The following is a 21,397-nucleotide window of genomic DNA, read 5'->3' as shown; positions in this document are numbered from 1 at the left end:
CCCAAAACCAAAAGGCTTGCAAATCATCAAGCTTGTTGCTCTGCTGCTAGATTTCATTTCTTGTCACAGCTGTTTTAGTAGCTGGATTTCCAAGGAAACAAAGCCAGTACGAGCACAAAGGCAGAGTGCTCACAGCCTTTGTGTGTGGGTGTGCATGCGTGTCTGTCCTTCCTCCCCACCCTTAATAATTTTTTAATCTGTTGGTCAATCAGTCGATCCAATTTGACAGACGGAAAGAGTCTCCAGGAGTGATTATAAACATCCTGACTAGCAAAAAAATTTTGGGTGGAACACGCACCTTGCTAGAAACCAGATAAACCCAGCTGTGAGATGCAAATGCTTCGGAGCCCAATAGCAGAGCCCAGCCTCTGGGAGCTCACACAGAGCAAGGACACCAGCCCTGGCCTGGGCCTTCGTGTTTAACAAAAACCCAAACACAGCTATTAGCAAACTTGAATACCAGGTGAATCTGCCGACAGATTCAAGAGGACAATAAATCACCTAAGTCAGAGAGTAGAGGAGTAAAGCTTTGCCAATGAGTACTTTAAACAGTCTCTAGGCAGGAGTTGCTAAAACCTGGTATTTCCAAACATGTAGAACACGACTCTGTTGTGCAGTGTTCAAAATTATTCAGAAGCGTAAAATAAAACCTCTCTCCAATTTCCTAATCTAAGAAAGCAGACATTAATCGCATCTGAAAAACAGACTACAAAGAGGATTCCGGCAGAACTTCCTCAGGCCTGATCTGCATATTGAGTTGTGCAACAGCTTCATTGCTGCCCTACCAGCTGCACAAGAGCTTGCTGCTTTCTACGTAGCAAAATCAGAACATAAACTGATTTGCCTCAGTGTTGTTGCTACACACATTTAAGCACAGCCTTTTGGTTTAGGAGATGTACAAAACTACTTTTGGAAACACGTACTTTTTTTTTTTTTTTTTTTAACTGCTATTTCCAAGTTCTCAGCAGCTATTTGGACAAAAAGCAGAGCGGTTTTGGTTATGTCGATGTTGCAGGATAGCGGAAAGAGCGCTGGTATTCAAATGTTTCCCAGCAATGGAGAATGTTCAGCCAGTCATGGGAAGTGGAGGTTTGGTCTTCCACTGATTTCTGTTGGACTCAGTGGAACTTTGCATATGCCTAGAGATACTCAACAGCTTGCTTGACACCCCTGAGATGTTGTTGTGAGTAGGAACTGTTCGGGTTTTTTTTCTGAGACTATCCATTTAAATGTGGCAGTGTTAAACTTGGCAACAGGTTATTCACAGTATCTTTCACTTTCTTCTAGCTGGTAATGATACCTTTCCCCCTTCCCTTCCAGTCATGTTTTCTTTATGCCTGAAGAGAACGGCACCTGCACCTGCACAAGTGTGAAGGAGCAATAGCAACATTTTGAGGGAGTAAACGGTAACAGAAAGGAGGTGCAAGGATTTAGGGTAGGGGAAAAAAACCCAAACAAGCTAACAAGAAACCAATGAGGTTTTTCTCAGAGACTTAAGGTCATGCTGAGATGTTGCACTTAGGTTGCATATGACTGTGCTCCAGATCCTAAGACAAGGTCAGTAACCCAGCTTTCACATGGAAAAGAGTCTTAAAACTCACAGTTGTGAGGACAAAGCATGAGTAGGTGGGCCAGATATGATCTGTGCCTTTCTGAGTGGGCAAACCAACCAAAAACAAACACTATAGGAGCCGGGAACTTACTTCTTCATTAATTTTATGCCCAAAGTCTGCCACTTCGAGCAATGACCTACTTAAGTAACACTCCTACACAATATTCTTCGATGAGGCTTTTGCTCTGCTGTAGTATTGTCTGCAGAGACCACCTTGAAATGATGCTTAAGATTGTGGAGAATGAATCTTTCCTTCTCTGGAAAATACCAGTTTAATGAGACCTGATTACAGCCTACAAATACTTGAGAAAAGATGGTGGGGAGGTGGGGGAAGGGCTCTTTACATTAGTGTTGGGTGATAGAACAAGAGGAAATGGGTATAAGCTTAGTCAGGGGAGATTCAGGTTGGATGTTAGGAAGTATTTCTTCTCTGAAAGGGTTGTCAGCCACTGGACTAGGCTGCCCAGGGAGGTGGTTGAGTCCCCATCCCTGGATGTGTTTAAGAATAGGGTGGATGATCTACTTGAGGATATGGTTTAATGGGGATTAGGGATGGTTGGACTCGATGATCTCTAAGGTCTTTTCCAACCTAGAAATCTATGAATCTATGAATCTATGAATACTGACTCAGATGAACACCAGGAAGGGCAGACATAGGAGTGGTGGCGGGTCCAACTCAAGGACCACACAGTAGTGAAGCTGTTTCAACGCCTACAGCTTCAAGTAATGGAGTTGTGCAGAGGCAGGGCCCAAGTGATTTGGCCGGCACATGAAATCATCGTATCTTTATGCCCTCAATCATTTTAGCGTAGCTCTTTGGAAACTGTTTAAGATCCCTGGGTTTACTGGCAGAGCTCACAGACCCGTATGGCTTGTATAGCTTTGGAGACAAATGCTATCTTTGCCATGCCCTCTCAAGCTTAAATAACCAGCCTGGGAATGTCTCCTAAAGTCTCTGCTAAAGCAATAGCACTATGGATAGTTACAGCTGGCATTATCTCCACGTGCCCTTTTAGGTTTTCGTTTTATCTCATGACATGACATACTCTTGAAGCAAGTTTATGAGGTTGCCTTGGAGATGGAGGGCTTAACCATAGGGCTATCTGTCATACCGAAACGTTCACATTAGCCAATATAACTGTGAATGCTTCCAACAAACAATTGAGTGAAGTGAAGTGACAAAAAGCTTACGAAATGGTCACAGGGGAATTGCATAAACTGGGGTCAGATGTTCAATTTGAGACTGTTACATGACCGAGGAGCTTTGCAGCTGGTTGACGAAAGGAAGCAGGAGGTCAGCTGGTCAGCTGGTTGTTATAACAACAACCTGTTATGTTTCTCAGGCAACAGAGATGCCCATCGTCTTTTGGCAGGATGGATTGGGAGGACGATTTCCTCTTTTCCTGGAATAATGTTTGAAAGCTGTGAATGTTTTTCAGCCAGTTGAATTTGAGATTTCTCTTGGAAGAGGCAGGATCCTCCCAAGTGGTGCAGCCTTTGAGTGGATCAGTGGGAAGACTTTGGGAATGCACCATCGATTTAGCTGACTTGTAAATGAGCAAGTGGAAAAGAGAAGTCAGAGAGAACCTACAGGTTTGCTGCAACATCCAGCTGGAAAACAAAGAGACCAAACTGTGCATTGCCTTTCTTCCTAATGTTTAGGTTATCTCTTCCAGGGGAAAACTGGCAAGTGACTGGCTATGAATAATGTACCCATGGGGAAAGTTTGTTTCTAAACATGAACAGTTAGTGCCTGGCTTATGTCTGGGTGGGTGTGCTGGCTATTTCATAAAGATTTCATTCTACTGAGGCAACCACATGAAAGAATTGCTTTGGAGGAATTCAAGGTGAGAATATCTTTATTCTGCATCTACATCAACACTGACACCCTTAATGCAATAGAAGCAAAGTGCAGAGACTAATTTTTCTACCTCATCTCTCCCATGCCCCTCTCTGTGCCTAAGCCCCTCATGAATGATAACTGAAGTGGTATGATCCTTTATATTTCTGGCTGCTTCAGTTTGGCTGACTCGATGAAACGCTGGGCTTTTCTGCCATTGTAGCAGGACAAAGAAAAGGTATAGGCTAAATTCATAGTTTGTTGTGCTTTAGGAAAAGATGCTGATGGAATAAGAGCTACAAACAAAGGAAAACCAAAACATTTCCTTCAGCTATGGGAGTCACAAAAGTGAGGCAGCCTGAAGGTGCAGCAGTCATCAGAAATGGTAAATCTGATTGCATAACAGCAGAATTTCCTTTTTTTTTTTTTTGTACAGATACCAGTGTCTCTCATCTGAACCCTACCAACCTTGAAGAGTCTCAGCTGCTCTTCAGTACCTACAGCCCTCAGTACCCCCTGGTTAAGCAGTGCCAAATACATGTTCTCCTTCACCTTCTTAGTCCTCGTCAGTGCTGCAGTTTGGAGGTAATGGCTCTTAGCAAAAGAGTTAATCTGATTCATCTGCAGTTAACCCTCTATAAGAAAGAGTCTGAGAATGGTGTTCATGTCTACATCTGAGAGGCAAAATATTACATTACATATGGAAAACCCTCATTCATGCCAATGTAAATCAGGAATAATTCTGTTTAAATTGGGTGCCATTGAGATGACTATCAGGTCTTGAGAATTCCCAATGTACGGAATATTTTATGCTGCGGTATAGGCAGGGCCAAAAAAACACAGGGAGGCTCAGGTAGTTAGAGAAATACTTTCCTAACAATTCCCACCAAAAAGTTCTGTTAAAAAGCAGTTAAGGTTGCTCCAGGGCAAAACACACCCACACAAGAAATGACAGGTTAGGGGAACCTTCTTCCCATAAGCTATCGTGCACGCCTTGTATTAACCACTCCCAGTGACAGACTCCAAATCTCAAGAAGAAGCTTCCCTTGTTCTGCGGGATAAAGAAAAAAATGAAAATACCCATCCCTCCTACACGCTTCAGTGCAAAACCCTCTGGCTTCTGCAACACTAACATTAGTGGCTGGTGCATGCACAGAGTCTATGGTGGTTATGGGAAAAAAATTGAGGTTAACAAGTGTGTGTGTGTGTGTGTGTCCCACCCCCCGAGCATGCACTCTGCTGGTACGGATGGTGTCAGAGACCTTCTTTAACTTCGTCAGACTCTGTTTTCTCTGTGGTTGACCACTCTACTTAGTAGAGACCCATTCCACAATGCAGAGCTGAAGAGCCATCTGTTGCTTTTTATCAGATTAGAGAATGAGCTGTTTGATATATTTACACCAGAGAAAATCTGGTTCTCTTGCTGCAAAAATAGCTAAACTTGCACAAGATATTTGTATGGGACTTCTAGATGATTTATTCCCAGCTGGGCCAGGAGAGATTTTATGTGAAAGAGGTTTTGTGACCCAACACTATGGGAATCCTGGGCAGAATGATGATGGCACTAAGTTGTATTACAGTTAAAGCTTTATTTTTTAAACAGGATTTTATCATCAGCATAGCATACAATTTTATGACCAGAATAGCACAGGATTTTTATAATCAGAATCAGTGCAGCACAATTTTATAAGTAGCATAGCACAGAATTTGTAGCACAGGTTAGCTTACAGTTCCTAATCACCTGGACACTCTGCAGATGAGGTCAAATCTTTATACTTGACTTGCAGTATCAATATAGCAATCGTAATACAGATTCAAAACCTGTAAAATAATATGAGTCACTCACTCAATCCTTGGAGGAAGCAGATGATGGTGGAGTCATCCTTGACCGCTGGGGGATCATGGGTTTTGCTGTCCAGCAGCAGTTGTTGTCCAAGTCCCACCTGCTTGATTTTATAGACAGTTCTCTGTGTGCTGCTACGCTTCCCTGTTCTGTGCCGGGGTCATCACAACCTGGTTGGCCAGGCGCCTGGGACCTTCAGGGCTGGTAAGGAGGGGAGCAGTCAGTCCAGCACCCAGGAAACTTGAGTCCGATAGGGAGGGGGAGAAGAAATCTGCCTGGTGCGCGGGACCTTCCAGGCCTGATGAGGAGGTGAAAGGGGACTGATACATGCCCAGCTTGGTCCCAGAGAATGGCCATTTGTCTTATAAAACGGCGTTAGTTCTGCTAACCATATTACGAGGAGTCAGGAGCACGGGGTACCGGTTACAGATTTGCATTGAAGAAGCCTTCACTTCAAAGTGTGTTGGTCGTCTTCCATCTACCTCCCCACACAGCTTTGTACCTTCCCGCACCTAGCTGCTACTTTCATTCAAGTTTCTTCTGCTCCACAGGGTCATGGTGACCAGTACTGACCAGGTTTCACCTTGTTATTTAAATGCTAAGACAGAGTTCATTCTGCCTTTTTGTACCCAGATGCCCTAGGAACAATGTCTTGGCATCACACTAATGGACTTTATCCGCTACCTCTGTGCCACAGGGGCCTCATGAGTAGGAAGCAGGCCTCGTACTCTGCAGAAAGATAAAGATGTGTTGGTCCGGGCACAGAAAAAAGAAGGTTTATGTTGGGCCTCAGGGCAGGGTTTTGATGCAGCTCCTGTACAGAACTGCATTAAAACAAATAGTTAAAAGACAAGTAGATGAAGTTCAGTAGTGTTAACAACCTTTGTCCATTGAAAATGAGCTGGAGAAGACTTCATCAAGAGATGTTAGTCTAAGAATGTAGTTTTGTGTCATGGTGATGATCTTGAAGATGCTGAGGACGGACAGTAAGACTGAAAACTTCCTCACTGAAGCTACCGTTCACATTCCAATGCTGTGACCTGGTCACGTAGTCTGTTACTTGTCTCCAAAATTCTGGTCCCGCTCTCCCTTGACTGCTGTGCTGTGTGATCAGCTTCGACCTGGAAAACTGAAATCATAAATAAAACTGTGCTCATTACAGACTGAACATTTTATAGTTCTGTGACCATGCAAAGGCCCCAGAGAGCTAACTGTTAAAGGTTTGATACGCATTTATGACCTTACCTTTAAAGAGTCAGCATGAAGTTTTTATTCTCCTGTCTTCCAGGAAAATCTATTTATCTCAACAAATCCTAGAGAATCAATACTCATTTAGAAAACTGTAATAACTGAAACGTTAATCCTAATGCCTTTTTAATGCTAAATGCCTTTCTTAATGGTTTCTAACTTTACCATGGACTGCATAAGGGTAATACACAACAAAGAGTAAGTTTGGAAGAGGGGGCTTTTGAGGATACCTGTACATGACATGCACATCTCTACTCACTGGTCTAAGAATATGATATCAAAATGGGTGGAATCTTTTCTTTGTTTCCACGACAAGAATACATCCCATATGGAAGTCATCAGCATCAACCTAAGCTTCCCTGTAAGCTCTTTTGAGCCGCCGTTATTAAAAATGCATTAGACATACACCTGTACACGTTGAAGTCTTAGAAGAACATGTCTATTCCCCAGAAATCAAAGTGCTTTCAGTGTGGATGCCTGCAGGGGACAGTGATCATAAAGCAGCCAGAGAGCAAAAGGAATGCTGAGATTTCAGAGCCTGCGTGATTACCCGCAGCTGTACAAACAGTACAGTGGAGAAAACAGATTGACCTTGGCCATGTTTTGAGAGTGCCAGATAACCAGGTCCTTCAACAAGCCCTGTTTCAACACGAAGAGGAAAGAAGAGACGGTGACCCTGAGGAACACAAGAAAACACAGTAATGACTAAAGCACCAACATAACAAGTCAGCAACTTGAACATCTTCAAGGGACTGGTCTGGGATAGAACTGGTTGGTGACAACAGACATCTGTCATCTACCTACCTGGCAGAGTGAGAAGTGGATAAGACTGGATACATGACAGCAAGTACGAGTAGACAACACCCTTCAAAACATGAATTATTATGCCTTAACTGTCCCATAAATAACCATGGCAGTGAAATTTTAGCCCATTTGCAGGGAATTTGAAATAGCATTTAAAAAACATAAAGCCTTTCGGTGTATTTCTAAATCCACAGGGCCATGGCTATCTTTTCCAGCTTGTTAGTGCCTGTATCCTCCTGTATAGAAAGAACATTGGGGGGCCCCATACTAGCAAATAATTCCAATGCTCATCTCACTGACCTCCCCTTCACCCTTGCAAATAGATATTTCCTTTGCTGTTTTCTCACATGTTTGGGGAACACACCCTCCAACACCAGGATCACTTGCAAAAGTGCAAACACTATTACTAGGCTGGCCATCAGCATCCCCTCTAACTCTTATCTTGGGCTGTGCCCCAGTAGGGTTGTTAAGTTAGATGCTTAACCTGAGGGGAATCCCTCCTCCCCCTCCTCCGTGGTGGATGAGACACAGTGGATCAGTTAACTGGTAGGGAGCTCACTAGATGTCAGACCCATGAACCACGGAGGCTTGATGCAGGATGAAAGCTAGAAATGAACTTCCTCCAGAATCTCCCGGAACTCAGAGTAGGTTGTGGAGGTGATCCTCGGAATGGTTGTGGGAAACAGCTTGAGGATCGAAGGAAACCTTATCTTTGCTGTGCTGGAAAACTGAGCATTACACAATACTTGTTTTCCTTACCTTTTGAATTCTGCCTTCTGACATGCAAATCTTCAGGGATACATCTGTTCACTGCCATCTTGGTAACTAGAGAATAAGGAAAAGATGTTTGGAGAGCTTGTGAAGATCACTGTGAAGAACATTACTGTCATTCTGAAATGACAAGGGTTCCCTAAACGAGGAAAAAAATATGGCAGAAGGGAGATGGATCAGAAGGTGAAGGTCACTATTCTGTCACTCAGTCACTGGTGGAGGACTCCCCTTCTAGCACAGGGACTATGAAAGTGCTCCCCTGTTAAGGCTTCACCTATAGCTGCTGCCAGCTTGGCAGAGAAAGCATCTCTGATGAAAATGAATTCCTGTGTTCCCCTGCCGCTGAGTTGCTCCTGCAGCACCACAGCTCTCAAAAGAACCTGAATAACTCCAAGGAGAAACACTGCATTTACCCTGGCTGTTTTGCTTTCCTCTTTCAAAAACTAATTTTATATTCTACAGTCAGCCAAGCAACTCTTTGCAAATTTTACAACGCGTTCTCCCCAGGGCCTGAAGGCATAAAGCATTCACACAGTGCACAACCTGAGGACTAAAGTATCAAATACATGAGAACATATAAAGCCTGTACAGAAGGTCCTGAATAAGGTCAGTGAATCTGCCTACACCTTCAGGAGCAAGCACTCACCTGACTGATAAATTAGGAGTTAAAAATAGACCACATTCGAAGCTGATGAAAGGACAAGTAGGCATAGCATATTATTTAGATCTGTCACACAAAAATCCCTTATCTGATTTATGAGAAAGTGTACGGAACGTCCTCACCAGATATCTGCCAACTGCATATTGAGACCTTTAGAACAAATTTAGAGGAATGAATAATTACAAATTGCATGTAATGAGTAGCTGGGAAACAGGATAAGATGCAAGATGGGTCTTTCTAAACCAGATCATGCCAGACTAAGCAATTAGCTTTCTTAGATGTGATAACGCAATCTCTGGCAGAGGAAACATGGTAGGTATCACCTATTGGACTTCAGTAAAGCACTTGATTCCGTGCCACTAGTTCAGTGATTAAAAGGCAGACTGGAGAAGATGGAGATTAGCAGGCAAACTGTAGAGGGATGAGGAACTGCCTGAAGGGAAGAAGATAAGTAACATTGGAAAGGTGCTGCGCTGGAATGAGGGGGTTCCACAAAGACCAGTCTTTGGGCTTTCAATATTTTTACTGACAGTTCAGACACTAAAAAGCAGGAGTGTTGTGAAACATGACTGATGTGTGATGAAATCTGTCAACAGCAGAAAGCTAGAGGGTGTTGCCGGTACTGAAGGAGTTATGGTTATCACAGGCAGAGATCCCTGAGAGATTAAATTATACAAATAAAAGTCAAATGCTGTAGTAAAAATCGAATGGAAAAGAGGTGGAAATGATGCTAATAGCATTGTAAAAAAGGCAGTGTATAAAATTAATCTGGAATACTGTACACAATTCTAGTCAGCTCTGTTTTCAGAAAGCCCTCAAACTGAAACAGGTGCTGCCGAGAGATGTCCAGGAATATTACAGGGAATGGACAGTCTGTCCTGTAAGACACAGGAAGAATTTCAGCAAAGCAAAGGATGAGAGAGCTTATGATCTCTCTCCATAAACACAACGGGGGCACAGGAGGAAAAAGGACAAACTATTCAACTTGAAGGACAATCTGACCCAAAGATATTTGAGTGCAAACTGGCCATCATCAGATCGAGTCCCGAAATTAGAGGAAAGTTCCTAGTTACCAGAGGCATGACCAAACAGGCTTCCCACGGAAGAAGACAATGTTGCCGATTTTTGCTATGAGGTGTATTTAGTTTCCGAGGAGCCTGTAGCACATGGCAGCCTGCAGCAACTCAGGCCAGGCTCAGTGCTCCAAGGGATCAATTCCCAACTCTGTCCCTGCTCCTGTCCACAGAGCAGCTGCCAGTGGTGTCCCAGGAAGGCGTTCCTGGAGTCTGATCTTACACAAGCGAGTGTCTCACCAGCTGCACAGACTGGGAGGCAAATCTTTGAACCTCTGTCTCCCAGCCCTCGAGGAAGGTCGCTCCCTTTTCTCACAGTGCTGTGCAAAACACAAAAATCCTCTTCTATTTCTCCATCTGCCCTGGGCATTGCTTAATACTTGCCAGTTTTCCAAAGGCGCTCTTCATTTTGATCTTAGGCTGTAGTTAAACAGCTCATTTCTCCAGCCCAGGTGCTTCCTCCGCCGAGGCAACAGGGAACAAGCAGGCTCTGTGGCAGGCAGGTTGCTGAGCCCCTCGTGCGGCACTTCTGCCCCTGCCACTTCACTGCTCTCTGCCTCTGCCCCAGGGCTGCAGCGTGCTGTGCTCTGCACTATGGCAGCACAAGTGTTTGTAGGCAGAGCAAGCATCGTCTTTGGCCGAAACACGTGCCAGTGGAGTTGCCAGGAAGGTGCATGCAGGGTCATGGGGAGAGGAGGAGGAAGGGGAGGAACGCAGCTACTGCTGATTATCCACGTTGTGGCTACACGTCAATAGTGGACCAGCCACCTTTCTTGCTGGGAAAACGAAATATGTATTTTGAAAAGTTTAACATGATCTTTTCCAGACCTGACTACTTTACAAACTGTATGATGACCGTGGTGGATAGCCAGGTGCTAAAGCACATCACAAAAGCGCTCCTTCACATTTAGGAACTCCAAAGCCTGATTCTTGGAAGAAGGAGCAGAGGAGAGTGTGAGTCAGGCAATAAGACTGTGGGCTCTGTCAAATGCACCAACACATCTGGAGCACCTCAGACCTCCAAAGCCATTGATCATCTCCTGGGAACTGACTTTCTACTGGGAACTGACTTTCTACATGTGTTCATAGCAATGTGCACTTTCACCTCCACTGCTTTGACATGCAGCTGCACCCCCCGGCCATGAGCTCGAGGCTGACTGCCAGGAAAATGCCCTTTGTCACCTTGGCACTGCTGGCCATGCTAGGTTTACTGAACCACCCACCTATTTTCTTCAGCATGGTACTCGCCTTGCAATAACTGGAGCTTTTGCAAATCCTCCTTGAAGCTGCCCTCTCCCTGCCCCCCTGCCCTCCCTCCTCCTTGCCGGCAGCGGCTTTCTGTGGTCAGAGGACGGAGTGGGTACCTGCAGGGTGTCCTCCACCCCTGAGGAAAGCAGCGTCTGCTGGGACAGTAAGAGGTGACTTTTCCTTTGCTCAAGTTGGCATCAAAGAGGTGCACTGAACTTGTTAATCTGTGCTGCGCACGTGGATGTAAGCTGTGCTGGCACCGAGGACTCCCATGGGCTTTGAGAAGGGGATCTGGCCGGTTTTCATAGAAAGTGTTAACAGGGGACAGTGTACGAGTGAGCTCGTGGAAGGCAGGGGATATGGGACGGGGCTGTATTTCAAATTCTCTGTTAGCACAGTACAATCCTGGCTTGAAGCCAGGGCTCTTCAAAACCATCCAACACCTATTCTAATGGTGACAGCGTTCAGAAGTAAGCGTGTTCCTAGGCAGAGGGGGAACACAATTGTCCCAATAAATAGTTCAGGAGTTTATTTTTAGAGCAGAGCTACAGCACACGGGGAGAAAAGTTCCTATTTCTCCTGCTCCTTATATGTTGTCCCTGATGTCCCCGTCTGGCTGACCTTTCACTAGTGTAAAACCTGCAAGGGCTATTTTCATCCTAGTGTAAATCAGTGTAGCTTGAAGGTTGGCATCACTGGAGGTTCTTATCTCATGAGGACTGTTCCAGCACAATGTTTCTCCTGAGCACACCTCTGGGATGGAGACAACAGGATCTGCTGTACATGCTGACTGCTGCTGGCTGCGGCTGTCCCCCCTCACCAGAGGAATCCTGATGCAATCATTTAGGGTTTCCCCCTTCACTTCCTTGAGAGTAGCCCCAAACAACCACCAGTATCTTCCCTTCAGGCAGTGTTTCTGCCACCCTTCTCCCTCACTGCAGCTGGACCTGGTCCCAGGTGAGGAGCGTAGCCCATCTTTTCTGCGGTTGAGGGAGAGGGAGGTGCCTGCAGAAAGCAATTTATCCTTCCTAAAATCTGAACTGCATCTCTCTCTGAGGGAGCACCCAGAACGGCTTTTCTCCTGACACTGGTTCTTCATTTAGACACCTAAAATTAAATGGGGGTAAATCCACACCCTTCTGCTTCTCAGGCAAGATGTTTCACAAGCAAAAGCAGTGCAATTCTCCTCCTGCTTGTTGCTCTCAGCCGCTACGTGTTAGGTAGGATGTTAGATAACGTACATCCTCCCACGTTCTGGCAGAGCTCTTTCCCCCGAGTGGCATAAATGATGACTTTCATCCTGCTACACTAGATATTCAACATCGTTTAGTGTAAAGGATGCATATTTTCTTATCTGGCTGTGATCAATAAACAGTTACTATCTGTGGCAACGACTGCCTGCAATGTCGAGGGTTTGGATTTTGTTATGTACTGGTTGTCGAAACGGCTATCTTTTGTAATCAATAGCCTGAGAGTCTTTCTCAGGAAGATTTGTATTGCACGATCAACAGCAACAGTAGTCTGAGCCAACTTGATGAAAGGGACAGTTAATCCCAAAGAGCCAAGTAATTGGAACGTGCCCAGCTCTGGGGGGCATCGCTTGGCTACATGCACACAGCTGGGTATGGCTGGTGTAGCTGAAGCTGGTAGTTAGCCAGAGGTTTGGGGGTGAGTTGGTGGTTTATTGTTGTTGGGTTGTTTTTTTTTTAAGTAAGAAAAACATTCACAGTTGATCCACAGGAAAAGAACAAGTAATCTACCCACATGGAATATATGCAGTTGTCCTTGTTTCCCTCTTGCTTACTTTCACCTTCTGCTAATGTAATTCGGGCGACAAGATTTTTCCAAGTGCCAAATAAGGATAAACAGCAGTTGGGTGCAACAGATGAAGGGGAATAACCGGCAGGCTTTTAACAAATTAGTAATATGTGCGTAGGGCAGATATACTGAAATGCATCAACTTTGCAGTATTTTACAAAAGCAGGCAGAGGTGGTTAACCCATCCATACAGGTAAATGTCCTATAGCTGTAGGGTATCCATGCTTCACTTCCCACTCTCCCCTTCACCTGGAGGCAGCTGCTGCCCAGATGGGACAGCTGAGCTGCATCTGAAGCAACTCCTAAACCACTGAAGTTTTCAACTCAACATGTTAAAACAACCCCCCCCTCACCTAAACAGGGGAGTGAAACAAAGCCCAAGGCCTGATTCTCCATGGAGGTAAAACACTCCAGATAACACAGACCCTGATACCTGAGCAAGGTCATTTCCATGTATGAACAGCAATGGTTTGAACCTGCTTTGCATGGATGCCAGTGCCTACGCAGTGCCAGGTGTGGTGAGGGACACTGAGTCATGTTCAACGCAAATTCAGGTCCGAGCTGACCACATGTGAAACACAGAAGCCGGCCTATGAGCGGGCTCTCCTTGCTGTTGATCCTGCGGAGCTGCACACTTCCTGACAACAGAACGTCTCTAAAAAGTGTCCCAAAGCTAAGAGGAAAGAGCAATGATGGTCAAAGCTAGAGCCACGTGAAACTGCATAGGTAGGCAATATTCCCTCTGCTATCTGAGCACCACTCAGCTGCATGCAAAACATCTGATTGACAAGTGCAAAGGCCTGAATTAAATTAGTTTTATTATGTTACTGTCCTCTTAAGTCCAGTCATTGACTGTATGCATTTGCCTAGGCTGCTGCAATATAAAGTAAGACGGGTTAGCGTTAATTATGAGTGGTAACGGTTTTAAACTGAAAGAGGGTAGATTTTGACTAGATAGGAGGAAGAAATTCTTCCCTCTGAGGGTGGTGAGGCACTGGAACAGGTTGCCCAGAGGAGTTGTGGATGCCCTATCCTTGGAACTGTTGGAGGCCAGGTTGGATGAGGCTTTGAGCAACCTGATCTAGGGGAAGGTGTCCCTGCCCCTGGCAGGGGGGTTGGAACTAGATGATCTTTAAGGTCTCTTCCAACCCAAACCATTCTATGATTCTATGGAGGTACCAAAACATTCCAAGTGCATGCCTGGTGCTTGCTAGAGCAGACCCAGGGAATGCTGCACTTCAGGGCACCCAGTTGGCCAAAGCCACTTCCCTGGGCTCCCCAGCTGAGCTGGCAAAACTGACTTTTGCCACTCCAAGGATAAAATGCCAGAACGGAGACTAGCTCCCACCACTCACAGGAAGATGGAAATGGCCAAGCTGGAACAGGGAGCTGGCAGAAGACCTTGGAGAGTGGGATATGCTCTCCTACTGCCACCAGAGAAGGGGAAAATAGCAGAGGACAGTAGTCTGTACCCTCCCATTCCAGCTGCCCTAGCTCTGCTGTAGTGAAAATATGTAGCAAAGCCACCACCATTTCAGCTGCTTACTTTGCCAACGGTGAGAGCCAAACTTGACTCACATTAGCATTCCCTGCATCTTGCTGCCTCAATGCCCAGAAGCATCTCTGTTTCTCCTGATGAAAGGACAACGGTGCTTTTATTTCTCTGTCAGGCTTAGAAAAGCCACAACACAGCAGAGCAGATAGGAGGAGAGCTCAGATAAGCCCCACTAAGTGGGAAAAGCCCACCCTGATTGTGGGGCCAGGTGCCCAGGATGTCCCCAAGCCATCCATTCACAGGTAACCTAGTGTGCTCCTCACGAGGCCACCTGAACACCACCCCAAAGTGTGGGGCTGGGAAGTGGCGTAGCCAAGAGAGATTAACACTGCTGTGCCCTACATGCTGCAAGTTTCCACTACTTACGTGCTGGGAGGGAGCGAGTTCCTCCTGCCCGGCACGCAGCTGCCTCAACCCGCACCTCGGCCCCACTGGGATTCACATGCGCCACACAATGCCTTCACACAGATATATTTATCAAGCTAAAAAAAGTTCTGGTTAACTGTTGTGTTGACTGTGAGGCCTAGCTGAGCTATCTAGGAGGGAAAAACGGGCCACCTGGAAAAATCTTACAAGCCTGCAAAATAAGGAGGGCAGTGCGCAGGTTGGGGTTGGATAGTTAGTGGAGTGGCAGAATTCCTGCAGCAATACAGAAACGACTCATTTTCACCCTGCGGTCCCTCCCCCAACCATAAGAAAAAAAAATACTTTAATGTCTTCATTTTTCCTGGAATATGTGATTTTACTAGAAGTGCACTTTACAGTCTTGTTATGAAAGGGAATCCAGTCCAGTGGGAAAAAGTAAATCTTGGAATAACTTTCAATGAAATCAAGAGTTACAACTGGACTGACTTTAGTGTAACAAGTCCTCAGGATATTGGTGGCTGCTCCAGTCATGTTTTTGTAGGCAGTCTGGATCTACTAGTTTTCCTAGTATAATAATTGCAGTAAGAACTGCGATGTTTTGTAACCAAACTAGTTTATACTGGCAAAAGCCCTACTGTGGATGATAGAAAGGTGAATTATACCATTGAATTTCTTTCAGTTCTTGTTCAGGAATTGCTATTCTATTATAAAATATCTTTATGCTGTCTGCGCAATAAGTGAGGATGATTACTTCTGCATTGTTATAACTGTACCATTTTTGAGCATAGACAAGCTAAAATGTTTAAACTTTTGTTACGTTTTGTAAAATATTAACATTAGAACATGGTTTGGGGAAGAAAGAAACTACTGTCTTTAAAAAATAAAGTAGATTTATTCCATAGATTAGCCTGCAAGGCAAATCTTGTGTGAAAGTAAGAGAACAGAAGCCACGAACAAATCTAGAGTATTTTCTTTCCTTATTTTTATCAGGTTTGGGATCTTTATTTCCTAAGCTCCATGTATAAACATCTGCATGGACCCAGAGCATATATATTTCTATTTTAATTTCTAAGATCTGAGTTCATGTTGCTTGCAGCATGCAGAGAAATTGGGCAGCATTTTGTATGTGATACCACGTAGTGTCATACCCGTTTAGAAACACATTAGCACAGTGGTATTGCTGCTGGGCCAGCCCATCAGGCAGTGGGACACTTGCAGCCGTGCCATTGCCAGTTTGGCTGCAAACAGGTCTAAGGAGCTTTTGGAAATTAAATGTTCCCTGGGAGCATCTCCTGAAAGCATAAGGCAGTGTGATAGAGAGCACAAAGTTGCAGGGATAAAATCTAAGTATGGGGCAAGAGCTGACGTCACCATCTCCTTGAAGGTGGGATTTCACCTTGTATTTTTTCAGGGAAAGAATGAAGATAGATAGGCTCCAAAGGCTTTGAAAGCAAAGACAAGCAGCTGTGTTTGATGGTTTAAAATTAGGGGAAACTCAATCTGTGCTTGTTGAGAGTAGCTTTACAGTATTTTCATATGTATAACATGCAGCTTTGAAAAACTAAAGATCAGTGTCATATTGTTCCTTAAAATAAGTGCCTGGATGACTCACGCATCTCTGCAGAGGCAGGAGAGGTGGCGAAGGAGAAAGTCTGTGTAGGATCCTAGCAGGGATCTAGCAGGTAAATTGGGCAGCGACCTGAATGTGCAGATTGCTTCTGAGTGGCCCTTTACGGATTACACGCAAATCAGGTCATTTGGCCCAGAGTCTCCGCTCCACGACCTGTTTCCTGAGGCAACCTGGAGCTCCCAGCAAGGACGAATTAGCTCTGGGGTGGCAGGGCTATTCTGGCACCCAGCAGCCGCCTTTCCCCAGGGCTCCTCTTTCTCCTGCCTATCATGGGAGCGATGCGTATCCTTGCTGCGATGGCGATGGGACCTTGGGACACGAGGCAAGGTGTTGCTGGAAACAAAACTGCCGCTGCCAGTGATTCGATGGCCTGGGGCTTGTTGGCAGAGAGCCCCGAGGGGTGTGTGGAGCATGGAGGTGTCCTGGCTCCGGCTTCTCTCTGTCCTGCAGCAACCTGGGGCGCAGCAAAATCGCTCAACCCGCTGTATGCATGCAAATAAGTCCCTCTGCACGAATAGAGTGATACCATCAGTCGCACTATAAATTGGCTTGTATAAATTGGGTTGAGCACTTCTCCTACGGAGATAAGGATGTCAGTGGAAAGGCGCGACAAAACAGCAAGCAAAGAGAACAACTTTTGCAGGGGCCTTGTGAATAAATATCCGAAGTCAAACGCGTATGCGTCTCACAGCCAGAGAAAGGATGCTGCAGCAATCAAGGTGTAAGAGAAGGAGAGTCTGACACAGTTTGGCTGCGAGGCTAGCTAAAGAAGTCCATATCTTGTAGATGTTATCCAAAAATAGTTAGCAAGACTAAAACCAGCATGGATATAGCAAGGTTTAAAAAGAGATCAGAACTGAAGCCTGTGAAGATTGATAAAGTCATACGAGATACAGAAAATCAGCACGAACTTCACATCTTATAAAAGAGAGAAATGGAAATTAAATTATACTCACACTACCTAGTCTCAATCTCCAGTCACCTGAGCCAAAACAAGCAGACAGTGTTACTTACTGTTTTTTTCATTTTTCCTGAGACGTACAAACTGCAGGTGCTGTACGCCAGACCTCCTGTGCTTCTTGTGTACAGAGCATGTTTCTTGCTTACACAGAGCTTGCTCCTCTGCCAGCACCTCAAGCATGTGCTTTGGTGGTTACCTCCAAAACTGCCTGGAGGACTGAAAAGGAGAGAAGCAAGAAACTGGCTATGTATGGAGGAGCAGGCTGTGTGTAAATCCCACTGCTTTCTGCAGGTCAGGCGCCTGCCTCAGGTTTGCAGGGTTTTGCAAAGTATTCCGTGTGCTGCCTTCTGCTGACGGTGGGTTAGGACACCCACTAAATGAGGTTGTCCTGATCTTGAACAGGCGGGTGCTGAGCTGCCTGGAGAGCAGCAGCCAGCAGCTCTGGCTGTGAACAGGGATGGACAGCTCATGCGGGCATCTGTCTGGCAAGTGTTGCCACCACCAGGGATGTAGCCAGCTGCCTGGGAGCATTTGGGACTTTAGTTTTAGACTCGGGGGACCCTTCGTTAAGCATATATCCTGCTCAGGTACTCTAATCTTTAAAGTGATTTAACCCTCCATCCCTGCTCAGGGATATTAAGGGTTTAATTCAGCATTTGTGATGGTACCCAGATAAATGAAAAGAGCTTAAGGTGAAAGAACAGGGTAAGCAGAGGGGCTGCAGCAGAGGCTGGTCTGTGTCCCTTCTGGGGAACAGCACGGAGCCCCGTCATTCATGCTGTGCGTTGCTGTAAGCACTGGACACAGCATGGTTTGGCCAGCCCCTGTACGAGGACACGGTGCTCAGTCCTGGAAGAGACAAGGGCAGCCACAGTGGGAGCAGGCAGGCTGCTGGAGCAGCTACAGCACCTCCTGGGGTGGCACGGGGAGAGGAAGGGAGGGCACAGACCTTCTCAAAGCCCTGCTTGGGCAGTCATAGCCTGTACGCAGCCATACAGCCACAACCCGGCTGGAGACCCAAGTCTTCTTCCAGCTGACCACGACTACCTTCCCAGGTTTGTCAGCAAAACTGCTTGTGTGTGCTTCCCTTGTCCCTCTAGAGTCAAGGCGAGTCACGCCAGCTCGAGCAGTTGAAGTGCAAGGTCTGCCTGAATCTAGTTCATCGCAAGTAAATAGGTCAAGGAAAGCTGGGCGGGTGTGCCTGAGCGCTGGGCGAGCTGTAATCTCTTCAGCCGACAGACCCGGAGTTTAAAAGATTGGCTTACGCACCTTCACGGCGATTTGCCCCATGCACCCAGAAGCTACGACAGCCAACGCTGGCTTTCCATGGCTCATCGTGCTCAGCACGAGCTCTGCAGAGAGGGTGAGTCTGGTCAGAGGAGCTCCAGATGTGCCCAACCTTTTCTCATCTCCACATGCTCCTTGGCTGCCTCTTCCCCACCTTGGCAGTTACCTACAGCTAGCATATAGGTCCACCCCTACGGGCAAGCAAAGCCACGCTGCCCTGTGCCCACTTCCAGGGCTGCTGGATGTCCCTTGCTGCTGGGATGAGGTGTGAAAGCAGGGGGGTGCAGAGGGCCCTGGTTTCTTGCAGCCAGAAAGCAGTTGGTTTGGTGCTGCTTCAAACGCTGAGACCTTGACTGCAGGGCCCTGGCAACACAAAGGAGAGAGACGTGCTCTCCTCACGCGGGTAATGCATGTCCTGTGGTGTAGGTGGGTTTGGGGTTGATCTTATGAGAGCACAGAATTTGCAAGGTCTCACCTCTTCCTTCCTTCTCAAGCACTCTCAAACCAATACGCTGCACGCTCAAAGTAAACCACTTCCTTGCAAGCATCTGTACTACCAAGTTTTCTATAATTTAGAACTGCAAAGTCACTTTCTCCAGGAGCATCAGTGTGAGATACTCTTGACGAAGGATCCGAGAAGACCTGGCACTCACTTCTTTGGACAAGCAAGAACCTTATTGTCTCTAAATAAGATGATTATCAAGGGGGTGTTTGTGCCCATTCTTGTTTTTGGGGACTCTACTTTCCCTTTGCTGCCATGACTCATAAAACTCGTTAAACCAGAGTATGCCTAGCAGGAGAACCTTTAATTACACAGCAGTTGCAGGGTAGTGATGGAATTTATGTTTGACAGGCTGATGGCAAAATGGCTTTATCTACAAAGCTGTTTAGAGTCAGTACAGCCAGTTCCATCCATAAGGCTGGGCAAGCCGTACCAGGCACCAAACCAGCAAGGAGGAAGGTAACCATGCCAGGAGCAGGCTCGGGACACAGGTGGTTTGCATGAACAGCCTGAAAACATGTCTGTCATCACCATGTCTGGATCAACGTGTGGAAACGTTATCTGGTAAACCAACAGTTTTGTGCTGCAGAGTGACCTAGATAGGAAATAGGATGCAAGGAGGGAGAAGGTGAGACTGCACACTGTTGTAACACATGGATCAGGTTATCTGCTGCTGCTTTTATCTGGGTATAAGAGTTTAATAGCTAATAAACCATTTGGAAACAAGTCCTGGCCTCTCCCTTCCTTCTCAGGCGCTCTCACACCAACACGGTGTGCAGCCAGACCAATTTATAAACAACGTATTTCAGTACTTAGCAAAATATTAACAAAATATTCTGAAAACCACTGTACGCACCTCAGCTACATGCTCACCACTTCAAGAGTACAGCCTTAAGGTTTCTGTGAAGCTGCTTAGAGGGATTACACCAACACTGGAGTGACTACTCATCTTCTGTGTGTGTAAACATGTTTGTTTACACGAAGAAAACTCTTTCCACTCTGGCCTTTGAGATGGCAGTAGACAATTCTGTTGAAGCAGGCTAGGATGATTTTGCTCACAGGAATCAAAAAGCAAAGGGACGTGTTTGGGAGCTCATGCATCCTACTGTTTGAAATCCCTTCCCATTTGTACATGTTTTCTCATGGTATGCTCAAAAGCTATACATACAACCAAGTAAATTGTCATCAGCTTTGGTCTCGGGTTTATTTTTTTTTCTTGTAATTTACCTTATAATTAGCATTGTATCACACATTCTAGCCCATCTAATTTCAGATTGCTCCGATTTTAAAACTCTACCATAAAAGTTTAGCATGCTGAAAGAAGTACTGTTCTGGCACGGAAAGCACGTCTGCCTCACCTTTAAAGAAATTGTATCTGGATGACGCTTTCAGGAAGGCAGAGGGATAAGAATCTTGTAGGGCAATGGCTCAGTGTTCCTGCATTATCCTTTTCATATTACTTTTATATCAACAAAATAAAGATCTCTCTTAATTCTGAAACTCCTGGAACTCTGCTGGCAGGAAGAAAAACATTTAAATATTGCATATCGAAGGTCTTTGAGATCAAATAATAACTTATCTATAGGCGAGTGTGTTCAATATGCAGTCTGTGAGCGGGAACATGGCTTGGTTTCATTTTTCATTCCTCTGCAGACAGAATGATGTCTTCCCTATTAGCTTTGTTGGCTCCAAATTACTGTGCTTAGTCAAAATTAAGCCTCTTTTTTATATTTTCAGATTTTCCCCCAAAAATAATCAAACAGTTAATGGAGTATTCCTCTTTCAAATGTATAGTAACCAAGATTTTGATATTACAAGGAGGCTGAGCTATAAGAAGTCAGACTGAAATTTTCTGATCCCATTTTTAAAGTTCTTTCTTTTAAAAATAATACATGAAGCTTGACCTCAACAAAATTTTTGTCCCACATTTAAACTGCGGATAAATCTTGGAAAACACACTGTAGCTAAATTTTGGAAGACAACACTTTTTAATCTGTTGTCACAATCAAGGGACCTATATTAATGAAAACAGAGAGCGTTAGGACAGATTTTTCTAGCTTCTGTAGCAGTCAGCTGGTTTTCTTCTGTATTTACGTGTTTTTCAGAAACAAAGTTCCAAGTGTTTTGCTCTTGGGACTTACTCCAGAGTTATGTTTGTATTTACTGTCTTGCATATTA

Source organism: Tauraco erythrolophus, chromosome 2 (assembly GCF_009769465.1).
Source record: "Tauraco erythrolophus isolate bTauEry1 chromosome 2, bTauEry1.pri, whole genome shotgun sequence".
Lineage (NCBI taxonomy): Eukaryota > Metazoa > Chordata > Aves > Musophagiformes > Musophagidae > Tauraco > Tauraco erythrolophus.
This window is presented reverse-complemented; position numbering follows the sequence as displayed.